Source organism: Anolis sagrei, chromosome 3 (genome assembly GCF_037176765.1).
Source record: "Anolis sagrei isolate rAnoSag1 chromosome 3, rAnoSag1.mat, whole genome shotgun sequence".
Lineage (NCBI taxonomy): Eukaryota > Metazoa > Chordata > Lepidosauria > Squamata > Dactyloidae > Anolis > Anolis sagrei.
The window spans coordinates 182,265,203-182,288,930 of record NC_090023.1 but is presented as its reverse complement, the minus strand read 5'-3'; the positions used below and the strand labels follow the sequence as shown (position 1 = coordinate 182,288,930).

Here is a 23,728-nt window from a genome sequence, read left to right as displayed (position 1 = left end):
TGTTGACAGTAATTTGGAGGTGGATTTTCCTATTGTAAAGAACTGTTGTTGTGACAAACACCATTTAATAGCTTTAAAAAGCGTATTAGATTTGCTTGTAAAGCCAAACAAATATTTTTATAGTGACTGTTTAATGTGTTATGGTAGGGCAGGTTGTAATTTAAGCATCTACAAACATTTTGTGGGCAGAAATGGAAACAGATTTTAAAGTGCCAAATAGTTTTACTGAGTCAAAGTAAACCTGAGTTATCAAATTCCAAGTTTCCGTATCTTGTTTATAAAGTCTCATGAAACAAACTCCCGTTTCCTGGAGTAAAAGGACTTGTATTTAATCCTTACACTTTGGGAAACGGAACACAGCCGAACGCTACCACACCCAACATACCATGAAATCTACATTCTGTTGACACACCCATTCTCACTCTCTTCTCTGTGCAAACTGCAGTGAAATACATTTCGCTTTTGAGAATCGCAGTAGGCTGAAAGTTCTCTCTAACGGGACATAGTTCCACCCACATAAGTCACAGGCTTTCTCTAGATGAACTGGATTTCCCTGTATGGTCTTACTCCTCCTCCTTCTCTTGAAAGCTGCTGACGTAGCTTTGTACATAGTACACGGAGAATTACAGCTGGAGGAAAAAAGCTGTGAGTTTTGGCTCGAATGTTTTATTTATTTAAAAGCTTTATTTAAGTATGTATAATTTACAGCCTGTGTTGTGTCGTAACTGCTTTCTGTGAGACTTTTTGATGCGGCTCTTTCCGTTTGCAAAGAAATGAAACTGGATGGGAGGGAAGAGATTGTGAAGTCTATTTGCATTCTGTATACAGATGGGAAAGTTTTCATTCAAAGTGTGAAAGAAGCAAGGAAATAACGTTCTCAGATATGGTAATGGTAAGTCTGTCTGATGGCGTGTCTTCTGTATACTCCAGCAAATGTGGCCGTCTGGAAAAATATATAATGTTCTCAATTAAACATTAAAGTAATCATTGTATGTATTTAATATAATTTGGCAGCCTATGAATGCTTAGAAGTGGTACCTCTGAAGGGTTGTTAAATTAAATCAAGCTAAGAACTTATTTAAAATTGGTTGAATGTAAATACTTCAAAGTATACCATGTTTTATAGTAGAATTTGCTGTCACAGTTGCTGAGCATAGGGCACTTTAGATACTCTAATGAGCAGGTAATCTCAAATGCAAGCTGGTTTCAGTCTTCAGTGTTTAAATGGTTTCATGGGCAAACATTGTTTGCTTCTTTTGTTTCAGAGAGCTTCCTCTGTATAACTCTGTTCATTATCAGAGTGTTCTCTCCCCTTCTCTCCCTCCCTTTCTCTCTAAATTGGCTTAGTCAAGCCTTCTTTAATACTTATGTATTTAACTTCCCTAGGACCATGTTGTATGTTTAAGGGTTCCTTGATGACTCACTGCATAATAGGATTATGGCAAATGTCACAATTGTTTATATGGAATAGCAAGGGAACACAGTATTTTTAGCATCTTCAAATGCAGCATAAGTGTTGGAATAAGCGTGGGCCAGCACCTTAAATGGCTTCCCATTTTAGGTCCGTTGCACCCATTTTTCCACTAAGTAATTTAGGTGATGTTAAGCAATTCTGGAAAGAGATTTTTCTTTGGGACTTTTTATTTGCAGATTGGCTCATGAAAGAGAAAGCATATCCCTCGTGTGCTGTTTGTTCTTCCTTTTTTCTTTCGATATTAGAGAACCTTGTAAAAGGAAATATAATAAAGAGAAAGCACCTTTATTATTTTATGTGATGTCTTTAATAATGTTTAATGTTTTATCAGGAGAAGGTCAATTTTCAGGTTTCATACTGTTTTTATCGATTGCATTGAATTGTTGTCAACACTGTGAACGGCCCTAAGTCCCCTTCGGGATTGAGAAGGGTGGCAAATAAAAATAAGGAGACCCCGGTGGTGCAGTGGGTTAAACCCGTGTGTCGGCAGAACTGAAGACCAACAGGTCACAGGTTCGAATCCGGGGAGAGCACAGTTCCCTCTGTCAGCTCCGGCTTCCCATGTGGGGACATGAGGAAAGCCCCCTACAAAGGATGGTAAAACATCAAAACATCCAGGCATCCCCTGGGCAACATCCTTGCAGGCGGCCAATTCTCTCACACCAGAAGCAACTTGCAGTTTCTCAAGTCGCTCCTGACACGGAACCCCCCCCCCCCCAAATAATCTATATAAATAAAAATGTAATGTTCGTTTGTGGGATTAACATAACCCAAAAACCACTGGACGAATTGAAACCAAATTTGGGCACAATACACCTATCAGGCCAACAAGTGACCACCATTCATAAAAACACTGAAAAACACAGTAGAAGGGACTTATAAAGCCAAAAAACAAAAAATTGCATTACAACGCATGCGCAAAACCACACATATATACAAACACATATATATGAGTGTGTGTGCGCGCACACACACACACACACACATATATATATACACACAAAACACATATACACAGACTGGGCCACAGCAACGCATGGCAGGGGACTGCTAGTAAATAAATAATTGGGCTTAAAGATTTGACACTCTTGAGATATTGATGAATATGCAGCCACGGTTGGCTACAATGGGGCTGAGTTCCTTGCACTGAATACCATATTGGAAGAAATAGTAATTTAAGGAGAAGCAAATGTTCACATATGCTTATGTTCATTCAAGCAACATTCTGCTCTTTCCACTATAACATTATAGTCTTAAGAGTTTTAAAAAATTGCAGATAGGTTAGGTTATGCTGTCCTCTGATTGAATTGAGTAGAATTTCAATGGCCACACCCAGATACCGAAATGATCATATCTTCAGGATAATTTTTTGATGGTGATATAATTTGACCCAGTACTTGTTATCAAAGGGAAGCCTGAACTAATTCACTTTCCCCATGACTAACATGTGTCCCTTGTTCCCCATGACTCCATGATGTATACGATAATCCTTTGTATCACTACAGCATCACATGAGCAAGGAATTAAGACAGTACAACTGAGTACAAATGACCCAAGATGTAGTATTTATTCTGAAAGCAAAACAAATGTAGCATAGTAACAAGTAACAAGTGCCATCTCTATGCAGATGACGCACAACTTTGCTTCTCTTTTCCACCCCAATCTAAGGAAGCTCTCTGGATCAGTGTCTGGCAGCTGTGATGAGCTGGATGAGGGTCAACAAACTGAGACTTAATCCAGTCAAGACAGAAGTCCTCCTGGACAGTCGCAGTTGGGGTATAGGGTAGCTCGACGGGGTTCCACTCCCCCGAGGACACAGGTTTGCAGTTTAGGTGTCCTTCTGGATTCATTGTTGACACTTGAAGCTCAGGTGTCGGTCCTTTGTACAGTTTATACTTGTGCGCCATCTGCGACCGTACCTCAAAAAGGCTGACTTGGCTGTGGTGGTCCATTCCTTAGTTACATCCAGAATAGACTTCTGTAGTGTACTCTATGTGGGGCTGCCTTTGAAGACGGCTTGGAAACTGCACTTAGTACAAAGGTTGGCCTCCAGATTACTATCTGGAATTAGCTATAGGGAACATACTATGCCCCTCCTCAAGCAGCTCCACTGGCTTCCAACAATTTTCCGGGCTCAATTCAAGGTGCAGGTTATTACCTACAAAGCCCTATACACTTCAGGTCCAACCTGTCTTTGAGACCACATCTCGTTCTTTGAACCGACGTGGGCTTTGAGATCGGCAGGGGAGGTCCTTCTCTCAGCTTCACCACGGTCTCAAGTGCAATTGTTGGGGACGAGAGAGAGGACTTTCTCTGTTGTGGATTCCAGGCTCTGGAATACCCTCCCTAAAGGGATTAGTTAGCCCACACCCTTGACTCTTTCTGATCCAGCCTAAAAACATGGATTTTTAAGCAGGCTTTTGGCCTCTAGTAGGCTGAAATGGCCCCATATGAGATTGACACTTTGGCACTTTAGTTGTGAATTGAAGGCAGCTAGTTTTAACTACAAATGATCAGCATTTTAAACTGTTTTTATTTTATTTTATGTGTTGATAGTGGTTGTTTTTATAACATTTCTGTGATATTACTTTTATACATGTACCATTTATATTATATACTACATCTTTAGTGCCTTGTAAGCCGCCCAGAACCCCTTTTGGGGAATGGTGGCAGGATATAAAGTTTATTAAGTATAGGCTTATCTATATTAAGGAAACATCTGAAAAATAATCTCTTGTTTACAAAGTTGTTTTAAGCTCTCCCAGTGCCTTTTTCTTCCGGAATGTGGTGGAGGCTCCTTCTTTGGAAGCTTTTAAACAGAGGCTGGAAGGCCATCTGTCAGGGATGATTTGAATGCAATATTCCTGCTTCTTGGCAGGGGGTTGGACTGGATGGCCCATGAGGTCTCTTCCAACTCTTTGATTCTATGATTATATTATCTTCTGTCTAGCTGGGTTTTTTTTAAAGCATCATTGGCATGAGGAGAATGGTGAAAGAGAGCTAAAGAAACACAGACTCCAACAAAACTTGAGGAAGGAAGAACTGGATTCTGTTATAGCCAGTCTTCCGACTGTGTACAGCGACCTACATCAGGCAAGGTTAAGAGAAACTGCCTCCATCATAATCTATCTATCTATCTATCTATCTATCTATCTATCTATCTATCATCTATCTATCTATCTATCTATCTATTAGGCCTGTTTGATCAAGAAAAAATTTGTTTCTAAATTCGATTCTTAATTGGGGTGTTTTTTTGTTTCGATATTAAAAATATTTACAAAACTTTCAAAAAAAATGTTTTGTTATTTACGAATTTTCGTTATTATTTACAAAACATTTTTGAAAAAAAAATTTTCTTGATCAAACAGGCTAAGTGTGAATGTTGCAGTAATGGTCACCTTGATTAGCATTGAATGGCTTTCTCCCACCCTGGACATTCCATAGATAATATTAGATGATATATAACTCACCATTTGCCTAGTTTCCAACAGACCTCTGAGGATGCCTGCCATAGATGTGGGCAAAATGTCAGGAGAGAATGCTTCTGGAACATGGTCATACACGGAGGCCGCTTGTGAGCGCGCGCGCGCCATCCAATGGGCTCCGGCGCCCCCCTCCTCCTCCTCCTCCTCCTCCTCCTCCTCCCAGCTGGGAGGAAGAGGAGGAGGAGGAGGAGGAGGAGGAGGGGGGCGCCCGAGCCAGAGCCGGATGGCGCGCGGAGGCCGCTTGTGAGCGCGCGCGCGCCATCCAATGGGCTCCGGCGCCCCCCTCCTCCTCCTCCTCCTCCTCCTCTTCCTCCCAGCTGGGAGGAAGAGGAGGAGGAGGAGGAGGAGGAGGGGGGCGCCCGAGCCAGAGCCGGATGGCGCGCGGAGGCCGCTTGTGAGCGCGCGCGCGCCATCCAATGGGCTCCGGCGCCCCCCTCCTCCTCCTCCTCCTCCTCCTCTTCCTCCCAGCTGGGAGGAAGAGGAGGAGGAGGAGGAGGAGGAGGGGGGCGCCCGAGCCAGAGCCGGATGGCGCGCGGAGGCCGCTTGTGAGCGCGCGCGCGCCATCCAATGGGCTCCGGCGCCCCCCTCCTCCTCCTCCTCTTCCTCCCAGCTGGGAGGAAGAGGAGGAGGAGGAGGAGGAGGAGGAGGGGGGCGCCCGAGCCAGAGCCGGATGGCGCGCGGAGGCCGCTTGTGAGCGCGCGCGCGCCATCCAATGGGCTCCGGCGCCCCCCTCCTCCTCCTCCTCCTCCTCCTCTTCCTCCCAGCTGGGAGGAAGAGGAGGAGGAGGAGGAGGAGGAGGGGGGCGCCCGAGCCAGAGCCGGATGGCGCGCGGAGGCCGCTTGTGAGCGCGCGCGCGCCATCCAATGGGCTCCGGCGCCCCCCTCCTCCTCCTCCTCCTCCTCCTCTTCCTCCCAGCTGGGAGGAAGAGGAGGAGGAGGAGGAGGAGGAGGAGGGGGGCGCCCGAGCCAGAGCCGGATGGCGCGCGGAGGCCGCTTGTGAGCGCGCGCGCGCCATCCAATGGGCTCCGGCGCCCCCCTCCTCCTCCTCCTCCTCCTCCTCTTCCTCCCAGCTGGGAGGAAGAGGAGGAGGAGGAGGAGGAGGAGGGGGGCGCCCGAGCCAGAGCCGGATGGCGCGCGGAGGCCGCTTGTGAGCGCGCGCGCGCCATCCAATGGGCTCCGGCGCCCCCCTCCTCCTCCTCCTCCTCCTCCTCTTCAGCTGGGAGGAAGAGGAGGAGGAGGAGGAGGAGGAGGGGGGCGCAGGAGCGCGCCATCCAATGGGCTCCGGAGGAAGAGGAGGAGCCAGAGCCGGATGGTGCGCTCAGCAGCAGCCTCCATGCAATTAACGAGCGGAGCTTCAGCTCGTAAAATACATGGGGCTGCTGCTTCGATATTTTTAAACCCTTCCGGGTTTAAAAATATGTTTTGATATCGCTTCGGATATGCAAAAAATAACGATTTTAATACGAATTAACGAATTAACGAAACGAAACCGACAGGCCTACTATCTATCTATCTATCTATCTATCTATTCAGTTTGCGCTCTGTATCCATAGTTTATATATACATGGCTTGAAAATCCCCCCCCCCCCCAAAAAAAAAAAAAGGAGAGGAGAAAAAAGCAAACCTTGATCTTACCGTTTTATGTAAGGGACACCATTTTCCTATGCCACTGTATATAATGGGACTTGAGCATCCATGAATTTTGGTATTCATGGGAGGTCCTGGATTAAGAAGTAAAACCCAAAATCGCATCTGTTTCAGAAACTGAGATATATCTGTATGCAATTAAAACAGTTCCTAGATCCAAAATTGTTCACAGGTCCTGGCTACAATCCAGAGAATTGCATGAATAATGCCAGCAGACAACCCTTTCCTGCTCCCCTTAGGAACTGCGGTTTCCTTGAAATTCAGGGGTATTTTAAAATGATTTGTGATGAAGTTAATGTAATTCTTTTCAAAATGACCCAAAGCCATTTGATGCTATCTGGATTCTTCCTCCCTCCAACTTTAATGAGAACTCATGATACTTTGCTATTACTCTGCAATTTATCTGTTAGTCAAATGAGTTTATCTTAATGTTGTAAAGTCATTAGTTCTTCCTTTCATGAGGCTGTATTAAAATAATAGGGCTAACTTTATGGAAAAGAGCAGTTGCTTAACACTTACTAGTTTCCCCCGTTGGAAGGTAGTATCAATGTGGTAAATCAGTGTGTTGCTACTTTGTGGAAAACTCCTTTATACTTCTTTTAATTTAGAGGAAATCTTCACACAAGTTAAAAAGCCACTGGGACTGTGGCACAACTGGCTGAAAGTCAGCTGCATTAAAATGACTACTGACCAGAAGGTCATGAGTTCAAAGCCAGCTCGAGTCGGAGTAAGCTTCCGACCAATTTGTGTAGCTTGCTGTCGACCTTTGCAGCCCAAAAGACAGTTGCATCTATCAAGTAGGAAATTTAGGTACCGCTTATGTGGAGAGGCTAATTTACGACGCTATAAAAATCTCAAGCAAGCATGCAAAGAATGAGGAAGTTCTTCATCAGTGTCACAAATGGACGGTGAAGCGACAGCTCCCCTGGTGGCCAGAAGCTGGTATGTTAAATAGCGTGAGTGTCTGTCTCTATGGTGTGTCTATGGCATTGAATGTTTGTCATGTATATGTACATTGTAATCTGCCCTGAGTCCCCTGTGGGGTGAGAAGGGCAGAATATAAATACTGTAAAAAATAATAAATAAAATAGTACACTGTGATCTTCATAGACATAGATATATGGTATACTAATTTACATGTATAAAACCCTGCATGTTTTTGTACTCCATACATGTAAATACCTTGGCCAGCACTTGGGGAAATGGTCGACGTTTGATTTAAGAACACTCTAAATCCACTTCTTCTCTCAAAAAATGTTGTATCAGCTCTATCCTCATGAGCTCATAACACTTTTGACAGAGTGCTATGCCATTATAGCATGCCTTCTCTCTCTCTACATGTAAACTGTAGGCCCATGTATTATGTGAAACATCTATTCCAGGACCCTTAGTGTAATGCAATTTTTGCGTAATATGGAACCTTATTTTCTTACCTGAAGTGAGCAATGTATTGGGCTTCTGTCCAAAGCATGCCACAGAATCACTGTGGAGGACCTAGAAAATGTCTAGAGGAGTGTTCTCTCTAGGTATTCAATCTGATGGAACTTCTGGTGGAAGTTGACCATATCATTGCATTGGCAGCAATTACTTCTCTAGGCTCCGTGAAGTCCTCCAGAGTGATTCTAAGGTATTCCTAGCTCTTTGTGTATAAATGAAACTCCATTGAATTCACATATTTGTACCTAATCATCCGAAGGTGCCAGATTCCATTTGATTTTGGAAGATAAGCAGGGTTTGCTATGGTTTGTACTTGGATGAGAGAATACCAACATATATCAGGTGCAGTAGGCTATATCTCAGAGGAAGGAATGGGCAAAACAATTTCTGAATATTCTTTGTCTAAGAAAATCCTAGGAAATGCATAAGTTGAGGTGACTTGAAGGCATATACCCACAGACACATATTAGTTTGGTAAAACAAAAGTGTCTCATGTCGTCTTAATACTCGTGCAATTCTCAACGAGCTGTTTGGATTCCAGAGACTCTTTAAAACTCCACATGGAAATAAAGTTAATAACTGGTTTCACAATGATTCCAGATTAACTTAACTTAATAAAATTTAGTTTTGTTTTTAAAAGATTATAGATTAGAAATCAATGTTAAAGTTTATAGTATGAGATTGTTAACTCATGTAGTTTAAGGAATAGTGTGGAATACAGTTAACCTCTAGGAAATAATTTACTGTCTGTCCTACAGTGCTTTGTAATGAAGTTTTACAACCTCCGAGGTGATGGTGGTAAGGGACTCCCTGCTGAGAGAAACAAAAGCATTCATTTTTAAGGCCTGAAATGATGGTTGTGAAGTTGTTCTGTCTCCCTGGAGCAAAAATCTGTGATGTAGCAGAGAGGTTGACAAGGCTTATCAAGCCCACACACATTTTGGTCCATGTTATCCTGTAAGGCATAGCCTTCTGGAGATCACACAAAATTATGAATAAAAAGCTCATGGACCTTGATGCACAGGTCATCGTTTTGTCTCCTCCTGCTTCAAGATATGGTTCAGGAAGAACGATAACAATGTGTAACAATATTTGGGGAAAAAACCATTCCTAGTTTGAAAGTATTATTTCATGTTTAATTGTATAACAACTGTTTTGAAAGAAGTGGTTATACTCAAGAAACTTGATTTTTGTGGCTGCCGCAAACTGTTAAATTGGTTGAGGCTCTATGAGATACTCATTAAAAACTATAGCAAAATGTGCTGCAGGATGTCCCACAAAAACAAAGCTTTTGCAATTTAATTAACTTTTCCATGTTTTCATGATTGAAGTAATTAGGAAATGACATTTATAACCAGGAACAAAAATTGTGTTACATAGTGTAATAGGAAAACTTGTTTTACAGATGGTTCTGCCGAGAACCGTTTGGCCTCATGGACCATGGTCTGAGGTTTAATGAAGTCAGGCTTCTGGCAAGGGATGGCTTGCACTTCACTGAGGTTGGCAGGAATGTTTTGCTAACAATCTCGCAGACCTGATCATGAAGATGTTAAATGGTTTTGTCTGGGGGAGGGAGATAGTATTCTTGAAGAGATGAGTTTAACAGGAGAGAAGACCTCAACTGTTATAGAAAAAACAGAGCAAAAAAATACAAAAACACAACAGAGGGAATGAAAAAATTGGAGTAGTTTTTGGTGTCTGTACACTAATGCATAGAGCAGGAAATAAACAAGATGAACTTGAACTCTTAATATAACAAAGCAAGTACAATATAATTGGCATCTCTGAAACTTTTTGGATGGGTCTTGTGACTGGAATGTAGCAATATGAAGTATGACCTGTTTCTGAGAGAACGGCCAAAGAAACTCGTGGATTCCAAACCTTTTCTTGGTTCACACATGTTGTCAACATATACAGTAAATTCCAATAAAATCATAGCATTTACTCACAAGTAAGTGCAATTGAGCAAGCCAAATCTATGTAAGGCTGTTCAGAAATAAATTCCAGAAACGTCAGTATCAGTATGTGTAGGATCTGAAATGCTCTAACAAATTAGTGTGTTTTATTTTTTCAGTTCTTGTTAACAACAAAAGGGTGAGGCATCATCCATGGAAATCATATTTTGAATGAAGAGGCTCCAAAAATAATAACAGAGCTGAGATTCAAACAAAGTAGAGGGTCTGCTAGTGGGTGTGCCTTAGATTGTTCTTCTTACTGAAAAATATGTGTTGATCAGAAGTGACCACATTTTTTGCACATCTCATTTGCACCATGTGAACTAATTCTACTTCTGAGTGGGGATGTTTATTTACTTTTCTCATATTTGCAGGATGCTTTCTGCCTAATCTCCTATGAATTGATGGGGAAGTGTTCCGCATAAGATGAATACCATTTTGCATAAAATGGTTCATCACCTCTGTGTCGTACCATCCATAAATGTGTTGCACTCCATAAACCTAGTGTCACCACCCTCCAGCAAACTATAATTGTCTAGTTCACAGCTCAGCCTCTTACCTATGAGACTACATTGCATTATATGGTATTCTTTTTCACTATTGTTTTAACCTGTTTGAAATTGGCTATTTTAAATTGAAAAACATTTAATGTATTTTGATCTTTTTAAAGTTATATAATAGTTCATCGCTTTATGTTGATGTCTTCTGATAAAGGACGGAATAGAAATATTTTAATAAACAAATGGTTCGGTAATCATCATTATCTGTAACCGTCAATACAAAGATTGAGCATCTGATTCAAAGTGCAATTAAGAAAACAAGACTTAGGCCCCTTCCACACAGCTGAATAAAATCCCACATTTTCTGCTTTGAACAGGAATATGTGGCAGTGTGGACTCAGATAACCCAGTTCAAAGCAGATATTGTGGGAGTTTCTGCCTTGATATTCTGGGTTATATGGCTGTGTGGAAGAGCCCTTAGAGAGTATCAGAACTTGTGCCTCAACAGCCTCCTTATGAAAGGCCATCCTCATACATTGAATATAGCTAACCTGGAGAAAGTGATAAGCGGAGTAGGATTCCTGAAAATGATAATACTGTATGTAACTGGTTGTTCTGAAAATAGATCATATTGCTACCGGTTTACAAAAAAACTAAGCTTGTTGTACTTTTTAAAAAATGGACACATTTTCCACTGGTCTCAGTAAAGTGTACATCTCTGCTGCTTTTGTCTCTTTAATGCTCTCTAGAGCCATGTTCACAGAAAGTAATCATGTCAGCACATTATTAGCTCAGTTTGAGGTAGGCTTTATAAGCATTCAAACTACGATGGCATTAATTTGGGTTTAGTTTGAGCTACATAATAGATAATAGTATGATTTAAGCACATCAGTTTTGGTGTGCATTGGTTTAACATGGAATTATTATTCCTAACTATATTCATTTATTAATTCTTGTGTGAATGGTTCTCTCTTATTAGTCTGCTTTGATAGCTGCAAAAGATTGTACTGTGTATTTTTTCTTTCTGCCTTTTTAATATTTGGGTACAGATACTTTCAAATGCAGCTTGCTAGCATGTACTTTAGGGCATGAGGGAGAAGAATATTCAGCCGAGGACAGATGTCACCTCACTTTTTGTCCCTGTAATAACTAGATTTTGAAAAATTGGCTTGTTGTAGAAACAAATATTGGAGATAAAACTCCAGTTGAGACCCCTTTCCTCCATGATAATAATTCTTTCAGGAGTTAATTTCCCTTCTCTCACTTCCTGTTGTCTCACCCTCATTTGTAACTATATGTTGTTTGTAAGTTAGATGTTTATAATTTGGGGACTGTCTGTAGTCATATATTCGGTCGGTATGGAATCTCTCACAACTTGAGAGGTTGTTCTATATCAACTTTTCTTTTTAGATATCCAGTTGAACCAATTCTACATGTTTGTACCTGGTTCCGTACCTGAGGCAGGACTAGAATTCTGCGACTATACATCCCACTATTTTATAGTCCTGAGCTGACAAAGGTAGTTTTGGTGTTTGGAGTTGAAGACTCCAGTGCTAATACAACCCAACATATCTGTCTGGCTTTCTTTTGGAGCTCCTTCTGCTCAGGATTTGAAGAAAAGTGGACAGGGCAGATAGCAATGGACAGATCACTACTCCATCTGGCTTGACTTTCAGAGTTCTTGTAACATTAGTAGAGGTGAAGGAACTAATTCACATTCATCACAGGAAGCTGATAAATCTATCTGATTAAAGTTTCTGGGGACCTATTTTGCAACCTTGGCTAGTAGTTAAGTACCTTCAACCAGATTACAGAGTCACGTCTGATCCTTGTTACGCAAAGAAATGCAGAGTAGTAAAAATATTTGCTCCTTTACTGTGTGGAATATTTCTGCTGGCTTTCTGCAAGCAGGCATTGGAGAAGGGTCACGTTTCTAGGAAAATTGTGAGTGGGATTGGGGGGAATTATGTGTTTAGTTGTATTTATTGTATTTTAACTATTTTAACCTAACACACAGTACTGTTTTATTGGATTGCTATGAATTTTTCGAACTGTATGGCCATATCCATACTGCCATGGCCATTCAACTCAGTTATTCCGGCCATGAAAACCTTTAACAACATGCTGTTTTATTGTTGTTGTTTTTTTTTTTTAAAAAAAAATTATTTGCTTTATTTTAAATTGATCAAAATGTGTGGCTGTTAGTTGCCTTGAGTCCCCTCTGGAAGAAAGGCAGGGCATTAATAAAGATGATGATGATAATAATACCATCTTGTTAATATCAGGTGATACGTTCCCAAATAGACTTATTTGAGTTTCAGGGTGTAACACAATAAAATATAGAACACTCAGAGTGGAAATGGAGATTGAATACTTTTACTGTAGTGTGTGAACTTTAGGGATCCTTTTCAAACACCTACCGTTAATTGATTTATTGTGTGTATCTTGACTTTTCCGTAGATCTATTCCCCATTTTTGCTACATTTTTTTTATTTTGGCTTCTTCTATTTATTCTTCAATGTATACTGTTTCTGATGGCATAGCCTTAAAAAGTGACTAAAACACTTCAAATACATCAATAAATATCTCTAAATAACTGTGGTATAGATTTTACAAAACAGAGCACTGCTACTTTAGAAACATCGGTTTGGCAGCAGTGTTTATGTCATGTAAAGTTGCCAAGTTCACAGAAGTGGAAAGAAATCAGTGAAATATTGATCTCATACTTGGGAACCTTGGATTCAGATTATTATTAAACCATGAACCTCACCTGGCAGCCTTGAGAAATGCATTGTTGCCCCCATCTGGTCAGCTCCCTTGGGGTGCATATAAGGTGAAGTGTGAGATGATGTATGTAGCCTTATACTCATTTAAAGTAGGATATAAATATGGTTAAAGCTGCGGTGAGGTTCATTGTTACATTACTATAATCTTACTGTATATCAGATCCGTTTACGATATTGGGATCTTACAATTTCTCCTTTGACTAAAATTTGTTCTGTTTTGTGCTCCTGTGTAAAACAACCTTAAGAATAAAATCAAGGCAAAATTTGGTCTAGTAAACTTGTGTATGTGTGAAATCATAGTCTTGGATCATATTATCAGTATCTTATGTGCAAACAAGGAAAATAATCCCCTTACTTCATCAGCTGTTGTTAGAGCTTTTGAGGACAGTGAAGCAATTTGCCAGTTGTATTTGTTTGAAAAGTAGTTTTTTCTCACTTTTCCTAGTTAGATGTTTACATAGGAAAGGGGTATTCAGGGTTTGTAGTGTAGGCACAAGATGAAACAGTTGGGTTGAGATGTGGAAAGATTCACAGAAAGGGTGGTTTACACAGATCTTAACAGTCACTCGTCATAAGTAATGACAATGACATCATCAACAACAATAAGAGCCCCTGGTGGTGCAATGGGTTAAACCCTTGTGCCAGCAGGCCTGCTGACTGAAAGGTCAGCGGTTCAAATCCAGAAGGCAGAATCTGCAACAGGAGCATCACACAAAAGATGGAAGACAAATGACAAAGTCTGGCCCAAGGCCGTGGGCCAGACTTTGAGGGAATCAAAGCACACACACCCTTACACATACAAGGCCAGTCAGTGGGAAGCCACCACTGTATTTTTATATTTTGCTTTTGCTGCCTCCTATGATTTATTAATATTTCTTTTGCTACCATAAATTTATTATTTTAATAGGCCATCTCCTTCACTGGACTGTTTAAAGAACCAATTGAAGACTTCAGTTGGAATAAAACAGGAAAATGTTGTTTGTTTTGAACAGTCAGTATGGTTTCAAATAACTTGTCAGGCTTTACTTCTTACAGAGGATGGTACTTATGTCTTAAGTTTCTTAAAACAAAGTTCCACACACAGAAATCCAAACAGAATTTTTAAACCTTTGAAATCTCCCTTCCTCCCACAGCACTCTAATCACTATAGAGGCCTATTAACTATTATCCTCAAAGAGATAACTTTAAACCACAAACAGTTCCCAAACTCTACTTTCCCCCTTCAAAATTTCTGATTGCCCCCCCCCCCCACTCACACACACCACACACCCCAAATTCCTAACTGATTTAAAATGGCTGCCCCAGCTTCTTCTCTCCCCTTCTGGCTCTGCCCATCTACAGTTGCTGAGCTTTTTCCTTCCAATTTCATTAGCCAATTAGACTGCACTGCTGGCTATGAGCTGCCTGTTTGTTCCACCCACCTTCCTCCTTAGCTTTTGCAAGCTGGGCCTATTTTCTACCTTTTACAACAACCCTTTAAGATAGGCCAATCCATTACAGTGAGCAAGGCAGGGAATTAATAAAACTATAACAATTACATTTAACGTGTGGGAAGCATGCTTTGCAATCATTTATATAACAAATTACTTTTAAAGAGAGGTAATTTTCAAAGTACCAGGCCCAGAGGTGGTATTAATGGAAATCAAAATCACTGGTAACTGGTTTTAAATTCTGATAAATGACAAGAGGGATTAATGATGACATAGGAAGGTTTTGTGGGCCGGCAGAATCTTTCTGTGAGTATAGTATATTTTCAGAATATCTTAGCATACCAGAATGTTGTACATATGTGAGCTGATGGTAGGCAGCTTACACAAGACAGCAGAAATATCACTGCATTTCTCCATCCATTTTTAGATGAAGAATGATATATGGTCTCAGCCACTTTGTAAGGAATGTTTTTCACTTTGTTCTTGGTATAGGAATACAGTAGACTCTCGGTTAACTGGCACCCAAGGGAATGTGTAGATGCCAGATAAAAGTGGTTTCTGATTGCTTGAGAGTTACTATTAAAAATAAACCTAGCTAATTTTATATCTCATGCTCTAATGTAACCTTGTGTTGACTTGATATTGATATGGAAATATAGCAATTAAAAGCACAAACTTGTATTTCCGCTAAAATTGATTTTATTTTAATTTTTATTTAAAATATGATTTCTTTGTCTTTTTTTTCAGTTGCGTTAAAGTTCTAGTTGCTTGAATTCCAGTTAACTGAGAGTCAACTGTATAGATTTAGAGAAATCATATTCATTCATAAATGCCCAGTTTAAAGGGTAGATCCCACTTTGATTTTTCAGTTTAGTCTCATAAGTATTATATTGCCGTAATTATCCTCAATTCAATAAGAAAAAGAGGATGTGATCTCCCTCATGTGGTGTTTTCACAAAGCGTCAGTTTTAGAAATCATTTTATACAAGAAATGACAGCAGATCTATCTGCTTATTTGATATTAATTTTCCCTGATATATTGTTGAACATGTGCATGACCTTAAATATAAACTAATCTTTGTTGTGATTGATGGGTTGAGGCATTTAAGAATCCTGAACACATTTACAAGAGGTGTTCATTGATCTGTTTTCTCTTCCATGGTTATTGGTTTTGTTTGTTTGCTTGTTTGTTTGGTATTTTGCATTTTTTTAATCTCCACAGATTTTGGTATGAATGAATGAATTTTATTGTAATGGTCACAGACCAGGAATACAAATCAGATATGTGATGTGAGATGTATAAAATGTATGTATCTTAACATTAAGAACAATGATTCAAAACATTAAAAGCAGAAAGTTCCCAATGTGGGGTCATCTGGATCAGCTATTGTAAAATCGGGTGTAGAAACTAAAATGGGTAGGTTAAAACATTATCCTTTAAAATCACCCATCATCATTCACAATCTACCTCCTTATTTTTATATCAACAACACAAAACTTAGCAACCCTAAGAATGGTTCCCTATTATCGGTGAACCATTTTAGATAGTAATTGTCAGTTCTACCAGGTATCTTTTGTACAATGGGAGTAACAAAACAGCTCAAATATCTCTATAAAAGTCACAATATAGAAGGACATGCCTGGTAGTTTCTACTTTCTCTATACCTTATGGACATACTCATTCCTAGTATGGTGTGCCTGTAAACCTACCTTGCAGTAATGCTGCAACACATTAAATCTGGCCAGGGTGAAGGATCTTCCAAATTTGTGAATGTCTGACTTTGATAAATGATTCGCTGGGGTGAGCAGCATCAAGTTGTTTTTAATTTCTGGGTATCTGCCCATTTCTCCCAGATGCTTTTGCAGTTTCACATCCCAAGTACGGTTCTTAATAACCGATTGGGGTATAGATGTGTACCTGTCTCTTTTTGCTCCAAATTGTGGATCCTGCTGGCTATATTTGGATGAAATACCTGTCTTATCTGTGACTGATTGGGTATTGGTGTCATAATTTGTTAGTTGTCTGTTGGATATTGTTGCATGAATTTTGGATGCAAATATATATATTAATATTCACCTTTGCTGCTTTTCTAGACTTATGTCCTATTTCATATTTATGCTTCTTATGTGGGGTGGATGAGAAAAAGAAATGTATATTGTTAAGACACAGGGTAGCCTCACATTCCTTCCTAGAATAGGAAAAGCCATGGCAGATAAGGCAAAGGGTCTGTTGAGTCCAGTACAGGATTTTCTCCCTTTGCTTTTGGAAAGTTGAGCCTGGGTATAATAGCACATTTGAGATAGTGCTTCTTAAGCTGTCAGGGCCAAAAGATTGTTGTTAAGTGTGCCAGGATTGGCGCCATTTTTAAAACTTTATTTTGTATCAAAAGCATTGCTTAAATTAGTATACAACTGATAAAAGTAGAAGGAGCGCAGGCGGCTAAATATCTTTTGACCAAAAACGGGCAACCGCAATGGCATTGTCTGTTTTTGTTCATGCGTTCAATCACTTCCAACTCTTCGTGACCTCATGGACCATCCCACGCCAGAGCACCCTGTCAGCCATCATCACCCGCAGCTCCTTCAGAGTCAAGTCAGCCACTCAAGGATGCCATCCATCTTACCCTTGGTCGGCCCCTCTTCCTTTTTCCTTCCATTTTCCCCAGCATCATTGTCTTCTCTAAGCTTTCCTTTCTTCCCATGATGTGGCCAAAGTACTTAATCTTTGCTTCTACTATCTTTCCCTCCAATGAGCAGTCAGGCTTTATTTCCTGAAGTATGGACTGGTTGGATTTTCTCGCAGTCCAAGGCACTCTCAGAACCCTTCTCCAACACCACAGTTCAAAATCTTCCTTCGCTCAGCCTTCCCTATGGTCCAGTTCTCACCTCCGTAGGTGACAATGGGGAATACCATTGTTTTGACTATGCGGATCTTTGTTGCCAGTGTGATGTCTCTACTTTTCACTATTTTATCGAGATTGGACATTGCTCTCCTCCTCCTCCCAAGAAGTAAGCGTCTTCTGATTTTGGCATTGTCTGTAGCTTCCAACAATTCTTCCTCTGTACATGAGGCAGGGCATAGTGGACAAGCATACAGATGTGGAGTTGCCTGCTCTGCTCCACAGTCACACAAGGTGTGGGATTCTTTTAGATAGTGTCATTTTTGCAGGTTGTCTTTTGAGCTGCCTACTCTAATTCTGAGTCTGTTCAAGGACTTCCAGGTTGCCCATTCTTGGTTTGCCCCTGGAGGAAGACCCTTGTGGGGGGCCATCCAGTTGGGATTTCCTGGTTTAACTGCCCAGAGGATACCCTTGCTGTTGCTGAGGGACGCCAAGAGAAGTGGTAGTTCTCATAAAGCTTTTCCATGATTTGAATCTGCTGGGAGGAGGCTGGTTGCCATGTAGCAGATGGCTTTCACAGTGTTCACATTTAGCAGCAACTTCCCGCCACACATCGGAGGCGGGGGGGGGGGGGGGGCAATGCCAGCTAGCTTGTAGAGTTTATCAACAGGTGTAGGTTTAAGACATCCTGTGATTATTCTGCATGTTTAATTCAATGCTATGTACACCTATGGACACGGAAAGAGCCTCCTTGAAGACTGAGCAAATACAGTCGGGCGTTTTCTGGGCAATGTTTCTTGTAAACAGCAAATCTTTCCAAACCCAAAACCATTGCTTTTTAAACATTTTTAAACTGATTGACTACAGATGTTTCTTTTTTGCTGGAAATTCTCCAGGTACTGGTTCTCAGTGGTATCAAATTCATCGTCTGTTTGTTTTTTCATGTCAGAAGCGAATTGAGAAACTGCAAGTCGCTTCTGGTGTGAGAGAATTGACCGTCTGCAAGGATGTTGCTCAGAGGACACTTTGATGTTTTACCATCCTGTGGGAGGCTCCTCTTATGTCTGAACATGGGAAGCTGGAGCTGACAGATGGGAGCTCACCCTGTCTCGCGGATTTGAACAGCTGACCTTCAGATCAGCAACCCAGTCGGCACAAGGGTTTAACCCATTGTGCCACCATGGCTCCTAGGGCAGTGATTCTCAACCTGGGGTCCCCAGATGTTTTTGGCCTTCAACTCCCAGAAATCCTAACAGCTGGTAAACTGGCTGGGATTTCTGGGAGTTGTAGGCCAAAAACATCTGGGGACCCTAGGTTGAGAACCACTGTTCTAAATCCATAGTAAACACTCTGGAAGTCAAAATACAGGGTTAGTCAAAATGCATAGGCCAATAAGCCATGTAGAATTGCTTCCACTCTGGTCATGATCTGTATCCTTTGTATTTCAACACCAAGCATGTGTTGCATCAGGTGTGTACTTTTTTTTAATTGTACCTATACATCTTTCAGAGTCACTTACTAGAAATGAAGTGGAAGACTGTTACCTAGGCAACTCTTGCCACAATCAACATGCACTTTTGTCCCTTCCTCGGTATTATGACTGTTCTGCTGGCACGTGCAATTATTTCTGTGCACTAAAGCTTAAACTCTCATGATCCAAAACTAGACTGGTTTGTTAAACTTTTAGTTTTGTGTCTGTATGTGTGAATATGATGAGGTTGGGGGAGAGAGAGCAGCACTACTCCATTCTAACAAATGTGAACACAACTAAAAAGGAAAAAAAAATACTGAGCCTATAAGGCAGATATCAAAGGGCTAGCTATATTAGTCTTTTACAGCAATAAAAGAAAAAAGTGTAGTGCTTTTATCAGAGCGTACATTCTATTTGATCCTTTCCTCCTTGTGTCTCTATTTTTAATGTCACAGTGGCCTTGTTGTGCGGGATTTCTTGGCTCTTAGAGCTTGTTTTAAAAAAACAAAACAAAACCTTGTGTATTTCTCTCTGGAATAGTGACAGCTTATGCCCTTTTATTCCTCAGTCCTTTCCACCCACATAAATAGTTCTTATTTAAATATTGATGTAGGTACTTAACCTAAGAAAAATAAGTACAGATGGAAAAAAGGAGATTCAGCTAAGTTCTGTGGAAGGGATTGGGCAGCAGATGCTTCTCATTGCCAGCTTCCAGTCTCCATGTGATGGTTACATAAAGGACCATTATTTCATTACACATGGCAAAGGACCTCATCACACTAGGGCAGTGGTTCTCAACCTGTGGGTCCCCAGGTGTTTTGGCCTACAACTCCCAGAAATCCCAGCCAGTTTACCAGCTGTTAGGATTTCTGGCAGTTGAAGGCCAAAACATCTGAGGACCCACAAGTTGAGAACCACCGCACTAGGGAATGAATCCACTTTAAATCCAATTGGTGCCTCCTACAGAATTCTGGGGTTTGTTGTTTAGGGAGGAGACTTTAATAAACTACAAAGCCCAGAATTCTGCAGAATTCTGCAGAAACTGGATTTAAAGTGGAATCTTTCTCTAGTGCAGTGGTTCTCAACCTGTGGGTCCCCAGATGTTTTGGCCTACAACTCCTAGAAATCCCAGCTGTTAGGATTTCTGGGAGTTGTAGGCCAAAACATCTGGGGACCCACAGGTTGAGAACCCCTACTCTAGTGTGATGAAGTTAAAAGTTTTCTTTTTAAAATCTATGTGCACATATTATGGTATTCTGTAGGAGAATTTCCACAGTGTCCCAGCACTGTCTTCCTAGCTTTGGCTTGTGCTCCAGCTTCATCCCTGCCATTATTATCCTAGTCTAGAGCAATGGTTTTCAACCTTCCTAATGCTGCAACCCCTTACTACAGTTCCTCATGTTGTGGTGACCCTCAACTATAAAATTATTTTCATTGCTACTTCATAATTGTAATTTTGCTACAGTAATGAATCGTAATGTAAATATCTGAGATGAAGGATATATTTTCATTCACTGGACCAAATTTGTCACAAATGTCCCATACGCCCAAATTTCAATATTTGTGAGATTGATTTTGTCATTTGGGAGTTGTAGTTGCTGGGATTTATAATAAATTTACAATCAAAGAGCATTTTGAACTCTACCAACAATGGAATTGAACCAAACTTGTCACACAGAACTCCCATGACCAACACAAAATACTGGAAGGGTTTGATGGGCATTGACCTTGAGTTTTGGAGTTGCAGTTAACCTACATCTAGAGAGAACTGCAGACTCAAACAATGATAGATCTGGACCAAACTTGGCACCAATACTCAATATGCCCAAATGTGGTGGAGTTTGGGGGGAAAAGATCTTGACATTTGGGAGTTGTAGTTGCTGGGCTATATAGGTAACCTACAATCAAAGAGCATTCTGAACCCCACCAATGATAGAATTGGGCCAAACTTCCCACACAGAACCCCCATGACCATCAGAAAATACTGTGATTTCCGATGGTCTTTGGCGACCCCTCTGACAGCCCTTGTGACCCCTCCAGGCGTCCTGACCCCCAGGTTGAGAAACACTGGTCTAGAGGATACCACTGCTATGCCTGCCTGTGGAAGTGAAGATGGCTTCAGTATTGGTCCTTCATATCCTCAGATTCTGTATTCATGGATTCAATGATCCAAGTCTTGAAAATATTAAAAACAAATTCTAAAAAGCAACCCCTAACTTCGCTATTTTATATGAGGGACACCACTTTACTACAGCATTGTTTCAGGGTGTTTCAAAACAATGGCCCCAATTTCAAAGCAGTATATTTCACAATTATTTATTTATTTACAACATTTATATGCTGCCCTTCTCACCCCTAAGGGGACTCAGAGCGGCTTACAAGATATACACTTATATACATACAATATATTATATTATTAGCATAGTACAATATCAGTATTATATATTACTATATTGTACTATACCATTATATTGTAATATTATTGGTAATATTACATGAAATATAAAATATATATTTATAATATTGTATTATTAGTAGTATTATATTGTATTACATTATAATAATAAATATTATACACACACACAATTATATTATATTATATTATATTATATTATATTATATTATATTATTAGTAAAGCACGGTATACAAGATGGAACTGTCTTCAGACCCCTCTTGCTTCACTCTGGCCCAGTTGATGCTGGGTTGGGGGGCTCCCAACTAATGACATAGGCAGGAGACAAGACAAGGGTAACATGTTACATTTAAACTAAAAATTACAAACCGTTTAATGGGTTATCAAGTTTTACTAACCATTTTAATCCAGAAAAAAATCTTTAAAAACTCTGCACGGTCTGTGCCCCAGCCTTTAAAGTGGTAAGAATTTCATTCATGAGTGGTTTGTGGTTGCAGAGAAATAGTGATTTCAGATTGACTTCATCTTTTTGAAACACCCTGTATATGATGGGTTTGGAGGATACCTGGATTTCACTATCTACGAAGGGTCCTGGAACCAAACCTCAGTGGATACCACTGTATCTTTTTCCAAATGCCACATGTGCCCTGTTGTACCAACCTTCCTGAATGAGGTTAGTCTTGCTTGAGTTACCTATTTAATTGCTTCATTTAATACTGAGCAATTGCGCTGTATTTTGACCTCTTTTCAAATGGATAATTTTGGCCCTTGGAACTATGGATTTTATGCACTTCTACAAACTTGCTCCAGCACAACAGTCTTTCAGTGGGATGTTTTTGGTAATGGCTTCCTATTTCTGGTATGTTTATCCCCAAGGTATACATTTAGCTCTGCGTCCACTTTTTATCAGACTCTTTCAAGTGGCTTCATTACTTGCATTACTATCTTTGTAGACAAGAAAATATGCAAAACTGGCAGTTACTTTTTCGCAGCAAAAAATTCTTGGTTATTTCTGTTACCGTCATTATCAATAAAGTGGTCACAATGACAAGTGCTCCTAAGAGACAGTGTAAAAAATCTAGGGCTTCATCCTTGCAATTATTCCATCTTAACACAGCTTCTTCTCCTGCACAAAGTAGAAACCAGACACAGATGATCCTATTTGGAGAAAATGTGCATTTTTAACATTTTTGAAATGCCCTCAAGACTCCTATGCACCTGAAGTAGCAGAACTGCCAATTATTGTTTTGTGAGCTTGTTAGAGCTAAGGCTAAGAGTGGCATACAAAAGTCTTCAGTAAGTTCCAATGATGATCCCCATTTTCATGGTGTTGGTATACTCCTGATAACCTTGTGTGGTAATGTAATATTTGCTGTTAATATACCCATATTAAAAATTCCACTGAGACAGTGGTGAAGACAACTTTTGGTATTGTTGTTGTTGTTGTTGTTGTTGTTGTTGTTATTATTTTAATGATTTTAAGTCATAGTTATATGTAGTAATTATTATTATTTCTTTCTTTTTCTGTATGTTGGCATTGCATTTTTGCAATTAATAAGTTGTAAGCTGCCTTGAGTCCCCACAGGGGTGAGAAAGGCGGTATATAAATACAGTAAATAAATAAATATTAGAGGTTGAGCAGCATTTTTCAGAAATTATCTACGAGGTTGTCCTAGGTAGTGACAATCTTGCTTTCTGAAGGTTCAAAACACTCACACTTTGTTGCACAGAATTATTAAAAGTATTGAATGTAGTTATATTCAGGTTATGTGCAGAAAGTATATGTCAATCATGCATGGGTTTCTTGTTTAGAATTGGGTCCCATCTCCCAGATATTTCATTATGTAGATATATGTAGATATTATATAGTTTTTTTATTTGAAAGATAGCTGAGGCTATCTTTCAAATATCCCTAAAAAGGAATTTAAGATCTGCCATCTTCTTAGTCTTTAGACATGTCAGAGGTGCAAATCCAGGGAGACCGTGGATGAGCTTGCTCTGTCAACTCCAGCTCCCCATGTGGGGACATGAAAAAGCATCTGACAAGGATGGTAAAACATCAAAACATCTGGGTGCCCTCTGGGCAACATTCTTGCAGACGGCCAATTCTCTCACACCAGAAGCAACTTGCAGTTTCTCAAGTCGCTCCTGACATGAAAAAAGTCTTTATTGACAAACTACACTATCTCACATCATAGCTGAAAATATCTCGTGCAGTGGTTCTCAACCTGGGGTCCCCAGATGTTCAACTCCCTGAAATCCTAACAGTGGTAAACTGGCTGGGATTTCT

The 23,728-nt window shown here is 40.3% G+C and overlaps 1 protein-coding gene across 9 annotated transcripts in view; it reads left to right on the top strand.

Moving 5' to 3' along the window:
- The window catches only part of SGMS1 (sphingomyelin synthase 1), a 112,951-nt gene that overhangs the window by 67,566 nt on the left and 21,657 nt on the right, over positions 1–23,728 (top strand). For 2 of the 9 annotated variants that reach the window (XM_060768789.2, XM_067465715.1), the window contains exon 1: positions 750–892. The exons of 5 other annotated variants lie outside the window; for them this stretch is intronic. The gene's annotated coding sequence lies outside the window, so the exon portion shown is untranslated. Of the gene's footprint in view, positions 1–458; positions 692–749; positions 893–23,728 lie in introns of those variants that run through there. 2 more of the 9 variants (XM_060768784.2, XM_060768788.2) reach the window with 2 other exon arrangements.